General features: G+C 41.1%; 1 pseudogene; it reads right to left on the reverse strand.

Annotated features, from left to right (window-relative positions):
- The window catches only part of LOC128598348 (zinc transporter 9-like), a 34573-nt pseudogene extending 28909 nt beyond the window's left edge, over positions 1–5664 (reverse strand).
- Positions 5665–8311: the final 2647 nt, after the last annotated feature.

The raw sequence follows: 8311 nt of genomic DNA on the forward strand, positions 1-8311 counted from the left end.
ATGAAAACATAGAATTGAATTCAGTTCATTTCAATTATTCAAATATCGTTAGATTACCAAAGAAGCTGGCTTTATTTGTTGTATCTTTTCTTGATAAACAACGATTTCGAGGGTTCCAGCTTTGTTAAAGCAGGTTATGCTAATGGTAGAAAAACTGGAAAATGGAGAAAAGTACAAAGAAAATAAATTCAACATAATTCCCAGAAGTAAGCACAGTTAATAGTTTGTAATACATGTCATCACTCTTTTCCACATAAACATATATGAATTTAAGAAGCCAATTTAATCACACTATACATAGATGTGCCACATACAAAGCAATTTATTTCTCCTAACTGTTCTGATCCCTCTGTTGCACACTCCCACTGGCCTTGTACCCACCTTAGATGGCAAGCAAAGGGAAAAAAAAATAACTAAAATGTTCCTTTCTTAGATTTTTCATTCCCTTGCCCTGCTCCTTCTCTGATCATCTTATTTAAAGTATTTATCTCTTTGCTCCCACCCCCCGCAATCTTGGTTTATTTTCTTTTTCTCATAATTCTTAATATCATCTAACATCCTATATATTTTGCTTATTTTTTAACGTTTTCTTTCTCAACCAGAATATAATTTCCATAGGAAAGGGGATTTTTTTTTTTAATTCTTTCTTTCTTCACTGCTGTGAACAACCATAATCAGTGCATTTTACAAAGTATGCCCTTAATCCACATTTGTTGAATGCATGAATAAATTAAGTGCCATGTTGGGAGTTTGGCTTACACAAGAGAAGAGCGTCTTTGCGCCTCTTCTGGATGCCACGTGGCTCTTTCCTGCTGAAGTGGGACTGCTCTTTTCAGTCCACAATGTTAGCCATTTGCCCTGATCTTGAAACCACAGCACTCAGTGGCCTCAGCTTCCTGGCCCACGCTCTGTAGGTGCTCTTAAATGTTGGTCTGTCTATATTTGGTCACTGGGACAAAGAAACTTCTAAATATCCTATCAGGCACCAGTCAGCACCAGTGGGAATCTCAGGGGACCACAGCACTGCCATGGGCATATTTCATTCTCTTCCTCCCTAAGCTGCCTTCAAGCTCCCAATGCTATGCCATTCTGGTCATGGCCCCAAACTGAGAACTGGGACTCATCAGTACTTTCTATGTGTATCTGGTAATATTCTAAAGCTGTATTGCCCACAATGGCTGCCACCAGCCACATGTGAGGTGGAGCACTTGAAATGGGGCTAGTCTGAATCACAGCGTGCTATACATGTAAAATACATGTTGGACGGAAAAAAGTATTTTTTAAAAAGTAAAGCAGTTTGTTCATCATTTTATGTTGGTTATATGTTGAAATAATATTTTGCTTATATTCTGTTAAATAAAATACATAATCAACGTTAATTTCACCTGCTTTTTTCACTTTTTAATGTGGCTACTAGAAAATGTAAAATTTCATACACAGGTCAAAGTTGCTGCTCAGATCACTTTCTACATTGGCTGGCACTGCCCTAAAGCTCCCCCATCCAATCCCAGGGGAGGAGCAACCAGCACCCTGGCCCCGGCTGCCTGATTTCTGACTCTCTTGTTTCTTCTGGTGATGCCTCAAGATGGGGCACATTTAGGCCTACTCTCCTTTTGACATCCTGATCTTGCACTTAGGGCACTGTCCCATGTGACTACAGGCTTTTCCTAGCAAAATGAATATCTGCTTTAGATCCAGGGAACAAAAAAACCACCATGATTTAAGTTTTTAAGTCTTATTCTTAATATGTCAAAAGAATGTAGAACTTTTTTCTCTTTTCTTCCCAAAGTCTGTATTTATGAAGCTTTATTGTTTTTGAAAGTCAAAGTTTTATAGTAATTTGGGTTTTCTTGTTAGGATATGTCCTATCTCTGAACCACCAAAATCTTGTCCTTTGTTTCAGTGGTGGGAAGCCCCAGATTTTATACACAGGCACACGCACATACAAGTGTGTATAATACATGTATAGATAGATAATGTCTATAAGTGTTATAAGAATTGGTTCCTACAATATGGCAAGAAAAATACTGTAATTATTACATGGTATTATTCTATTTTTTAGTTGATTATATTTTTGTCACCTGCATTTTTCTCTTTAAAGTGTAGTGTGGTTGGAGAATTGAAGCATGACTCTCTAGCAGGAAGGGAATACAAGTGAATATCCACAATTATCAGTGAAGGACTTTCAAACTACACGCCTGAGCTCCACCCTCATCTCACCCCACAGTAGGGGTTCTGATTTTTCATGCCCCTAGCCCTTCATTCTCCCACATGTAGGAATATTGCTAAACAGAGATGCCACACCAGAGATACTAATAGAGAAACGGTTTATCCTTGCTTGATTTGAGTGGCTCCAAACACTTTCTCAGCTCTGGTATGCATCTGGAGGTTACAGCATTTTTTTCTCATAAACATTCTTTCCCCAAGTGCAGACCTTGGGGAGCATTCTTGTGCTTGAGCGTGGCTCTCTCCCCTTCTCAGCTAGTAAGTGACATCCATACTGTGGAGGAGCTAGTTATCCTTATCTTCTAAAAACAGAAATGAACATTTGAGTGGCACTGGGGAGGGCCTGGAGGACAGAGAGCCTGGCCTAGGAAACGTGACTGTGAGTGGAATATTCTGGTTCAACTTAGGTTAACAGTTTTGTGTATGTGGCAAGAACCCTTAAGATCTACTCTCTCAGTAAATTTCAAACATATAATATATTATTATTAACAATAATGCTGTTCATTTGATCTCCAGAATTCATTCATTTTATGATTGAAAGTTTGACCAAAGTTTGACCGAAGTCCTCACCAGCCTTTGGCAACCACTACTCCATTCTGTGTTTCTGTGAGTTTGAGTTTCAATTTCATATATAAATGAAGTTGTGCAATATTTGTCTTTCTGTGTCTGGCTCATTTTAGTTAGCACAATGTCCTTTAGATTCATCCATGTGTCACAGATGCCCAGATTTCCTTCTTTTTAAAGCTGAATATGTATTGTGTATATATGCCACATTTTCTTTATTCACTCATCCATTGAAGGGTGCTTAGGTCTCTTCAAATCTTGACTATTGTGAACAAGGCTGCAATGAACATCGATGTGTAGCTATCTCTTTGAGATACTGATTTAAATTCTTTTGGATATAGACATAGAAGTGGGATTGCTGGCTCAGATTGTAGCTCTCATTTTAGTTTTTGAGGAACCATCATCCTGTTTTTTCATAACGGCTGTATCACCTTATAATCCTACCAACAGTACACAAGGGATTTCTCCACATACTTGACAACATTTGCTATTTCTTTTTTTTTTGAAACAGAGTTTCACTTGGTCACCCTCAGTAGAGTGTCGTGGCGACTTAGCTCATGGCAACCTCAAATTCTTGGGTTCAAGTGATCCTCTTGCCTCAGCCTCCCAAGTAGCTGGGACTATAGGCATCTGTCACAGAGTCTGGCTATTTTTTAGAGACAAGATCTTGCTCTGGCTCAGGCTGGTCTTGAACAACTTGTGAGGCTCAGGCAATCCACCTGCCTCAGCCTCCCAAGTGCTGGGATTACAGGTATGAGCCACTGTGCTTGGTCCCGTGATAATACTTGTTGTCATTAGACTTTTTGATAATAGCCATCCTAACAGATATGAGGGGACAGCTCATTATGGTTTTGCTTTGCATTTCTCTGAAAATTAATGATGCTGGGCACATTTTTATACATCTGTTGGTCATTTGTATGTCTTTCGAAAAATGTCTATTCAGGTCTTTTGACAGTTTTCAAATCAGGTTTTCTGTTTTTTTGCTATTGAGTTGTAAGAGTTCCTTATGCATTTTAGATATTAGCTCCTCCCCCATTGGATATATGGTTTGCAAATATTTTCCCCCGCTTCACAGTTGCCTTTTATTTTGCTGATTGTTACCTGTGAAGCTTTCCCAGCTGAGGGCATGGAGGGAGGAGCATGTAGAAGATGGGTTCTGAGGACAAGCGATTGCATCATGTTCTTTCCCAAGCTGGTGCCTGGTCTTGGCTTCATTCATTCTCCACGAAAGAACCTGGTTCCCTTTCTTCATATCAAGAAAATATACAAAACGTGGCTGGAACAGAAAGCAGGATAGAGGTTTCCAGGGGCTACAGGGAGGGGACAATAGAACATTATGTAATGGAAATCGAGTTTCTCCTTGAGATGATGAAACGGTTCTGGAAATGGATAGTGGTGATGGTTGCACAGCACTGTAGATGAACTTAGTGCCCCAGAACCGTGCACTGGAAAAGGCAAGTTGTATGCTGTGGGTGTGTATTTTACCACAATGAAAATTACATATCTATGAAGTAAGTTGTATCAGAAAATTTTTGAGACTTGTGGATGGCAAGTGCTAAGCGGTCAGAAACCCACATATGTGCCTATGAATGGAATGGGAACTCAGAGGGGAAAGGTCACAGGAGGAAATGATGCAGCAAATGCTGAAAAACGAGCACGTGACCCCCATTGCCCTCCTGCCAGAGTCCAGGCTGAAGTGGCCAGAAGAAACACCTCCCATCAGAAATATTTAAGGAAATAGTTTGCAATTGGTTAAATATCAGCTGAGGAAAATATTGGCAATAGGTAAAGCCTATAACTCTCCTGTGTATGACTCTTATTTTTAAACTAATGCATTGAAATTGCAGTACCAGTACTGCAATAACAGCAATACCAGTTGTTCCTGCCACAACAGTAATTCCATAACACAACTGGGGTACGTTCAGGCATGGAAAACAACAAATCCATGAGCTTGGTGTTTGGCCCAGATCTCACCCCCTATGCACTGCTATTATCATACTTCTAGCTCCTGTAACAGGAGGATTAGTGAGTTAAATCTGGTTTGACAACAGTTTAGAAGGGTAGTGCTGCTACACAATTGTCAAAATATTAGATTTCTAGCCCCAAAGTATAACTGGCAATGTATGCGTTCATACAACTCAATCAGTGTAAAATAATGATAATACAATGTGAATGCATAAAATAGGAGAAATAGTAAGATAACCTGGAAAAAAATGCTGACTGCGATGATTATAACATGGCAGAGAAATAATATTCTTTTTTCAAAGGATTCTGACAGTCCCTGCACCAGTCAATAACTCAACACAGCTTTAGGAGCTGTGTCTTTGAGGAAAGTGAGAAATTTTCTCTGTGGGTTTATCATGGAGTCAGTATCACGCTTAGCCAGAGGCAGCCCTGAGCTCACAAACATGGAACACTTGCAGAGACAACAATGTCTCCCTAATTTTAGGATGTTGGCAAGGGCAGGGTTACTTGGCAGAAATATTCCATATTGCAAGTGCCAACCTGCCCAAGTACTTAAGGACACCAGCTATAAAATGTGTAGATATAAAAGTGACAATGATGGTAAAGGAGCTCAGGGCACTCACTGAAGACAGAGCATTAGAGGACTGACATCATGGATGTAACTGGCCCAAACTGAGGACACATTTCACAGCTGCCCATCTGCCAGTGATATAGTCCTAACAGTGCCAAAAAGGAATCTTGGCTGCCTGCAAACCTGAACAAATGGCCCTGAAGTTTAGGTGGGGACTGGGACAGCCTTACTTTCACCTCTTCCTCCTGCTTCTCTGCCTCATCCTCCTCACCATCACCATAATATAAGGCAGGGATCTCAGTAGCTGAGTCCTGGCTGCTTCTACTCCAGCTCTCCATCTCCCTAACTCCCTTCCCTCCAGAGCCAGGGCAGCTGGTCACATTATGTGAAGGCAACCATGGTGGTAACCTGGTTCGTCCTGCTTCGGGTAACTTCCACCTCGTAGTAGTTTCCCCACTGAAGTGTCCTATGTCCTAGAATACTCTGGATGAGCAAAAACAAAAGCTAAACTTGGAAAAGTGGAACCCACAAAATCCAGTTATAAAATTCTCACTAGTGTCATGTTCACAGTTAACTTGTGAGTCCACAGTGACACATCACGTTATGTCTGTAACACAGCAAATTGGAGACATGGGTGTTAAGCTCACTGCCTCCACCCTTACAGCGGAGCATCAGCTGACGCCTCTTTGGAAAGGTCCTTGTTACACTGTCTCTTCTTTGTTTAGTTGGGTAACTATTTCTCCCTCTATCAGCCATCTTCCTAATTATTGCTTCCTCTGTCAGGAGAAAGTGAGAATCTCACGATTCTCTTGTCGGTTCTTTCAGAACAGCTTTCAACCCCCTCCTTCTTTGTTACTATCCAAAATGTTAAACTCATGAAACATAGGTCTTCTGATTCACAGCTGGATGTGCTTAACCCGTCCTAGAAGCCTGTGCTTTGTGCTTTTAAATTATTTAGACCTGCCAGAGAAGTCTCAATCTGTTTCATCTCCGCCTTGTCTTTTATAATATATTTTTTTATCTTACAGTGTTCCCATTCATCCTCATGGGCATGCTTATGGGCTAATCTAGCCCTCGAAATCACCTTCTGGCATTGAAAATTCTGCCTTGGGGCTTCTAAAGCACTGGAAAGTCTGCAGGGACCCCTCTCCTCCAGGCCAGTTGAGTTGATTGATTCCCTGGATCTTTAGAAGAATAAGAAACGCACCCTGACAGTAATTCCCTCCATTGGGTACACTGGTGCTGCATTCTGGCAATTGAATGTTACATGTGGATTTTAGTTTATATTATTTAAAATACACACCCATCCATACTATCAGAATGCCCTTCTTTTCATTATCGGTGCAATGGTGACATGTGTTAAGTTAAAAGTGACCTGGGTTACAGGAACGAAATACAAATCCCGTTCCACATGATGCTGTTGCGATGGGGACTTGTGAGTGCCAACACGCTGGCATAGCACGCCCACCAGAAGCCCTGCCCTCCCTCACTGTGTGAGCCTTGCCTTACCAGATGTCATGGATCTTCAGCCAAAATAGCAAACTTCACCTATTTTTAGTATGCTTTCTAAGATATTTTTCTCTGAGAAAGCATTTTCTTAGAATTTTCTCCTATTTGTTTTGCCACCTCCAATTTGGCTTGAGATGAAAATTTATGATCTTATAGAAGCAGAAGAGCCATCTTTAAGAAGAATATACTCACCTACAGCTTTATCAAATCTTTGAAAAAAGACACTCCCCAGGTATAAAGCATGACCTGCTGAATCCCTTTTGCCTTTGCCAGCTCTGGGCTGATGGGCTGTGTAGACCAAAACAGGGGTGCTCCCTCACCCTCTGTGCCGCCGCAGAGCTGGGGGGCTCAGTCAGATGGAATGGCCTGAAGACACTGCAGGACCGGTCCCAGGCCTGGTGTGCCTGGGAGGCTCTGCACAGTCCTCTGATAGAATTTTCTACAATATATTGGAGCAAAACTGATTAAGTAAGCAGGGAGTTGCATGTTAAAATTCATGTGAAAAGTTGGGGGGAATGAAAAGTTACAAAAAGGTATGTGCAGTACAATTCCATTTTAATTTAAAAATACACACAGAATTAAAGACTAAGCAGAGACAAGTTTTATATTTGCTCATCTATGATGTTCTAAATTTTATGTGTGTGTTTCAGTTTTTGACCAGGTAAAACATTCACATGGGTAGAAAATGAAAACAATGAAAAAAAGTTTAGCAGAGATTCAAACATTAACAAACTTTGCTTCCGCCCTGTCTGTCCTGCTCCCAGTGCCTGCTATTATGATGTAAAAAATGTCATTAGTATCTTCTATATCCTGTCAGAATTTCTTTATAAAAGGAAATGCAAATATGATATGAAATTATTAAAGTTCCGTGTAAATACACACAGCTCCTAACTGTCAGGGGCTGACAGCACCCAGATGTCTTTCTCACTCGCTTGCATCTGGGTGGCAGCTCTCATTCTGGGTGCGAGAGGCTTCCTGGATCTTCTTTTCCTGGGACACAGCCAAAGGACAAGCTGCTGTCTGGGACATGCTTTCCTCCTGGCAGTGGGCAGGAGCAATAGAGCTGCTGGAAATGAGTGATGTCACCGGAGGGTCAGACGTGACCTGCTTCCTATCCCTCCGTTTCCATTGGCTGCAGCATGTGACATGCCCAAGCCACATCAGGGAAGTGTGATTTTCTTGTTTGAGGGCATCACTTTGTACCATGTGTTTTTCACTTAACAGTATTCTCTGGGGAAAAAAAAAAAATTATTTGAATAGACAGAAGGCATCTTCGCTTTAAACTCCTACATGGGACTTCACTGTTGGCATGTGCTGTAGTATATATAACTAGTCCCCTATTGATGGAAACCTGGACTGTTTCTAGTCTTTTATGACACCGAACCCTGTTGAAATGAATAAGTTGTCTGGCTGTCGTTTCATATGTAGGTGAGTGTCTAGAAGGACAAAGGCTAAGCTCTGGTCAGGGAGAGATCC

This window comes from Nycticebus coucang, chromosome 11 (genome assembly GCF_027406575.1).
Source record: "Nycticebus coucang isolate mNycCou1 chromosome 11, mNycCou1.pri, whole genome shotgun sequence".
In the NCBI taxonomy this organism is placed as follows: domain Eukaryota; kingdom Metazoa; phylum Chordata; class Mammalia; order Primates; family Lorisidae; genus Nycticebus; species Nycticebus coucang.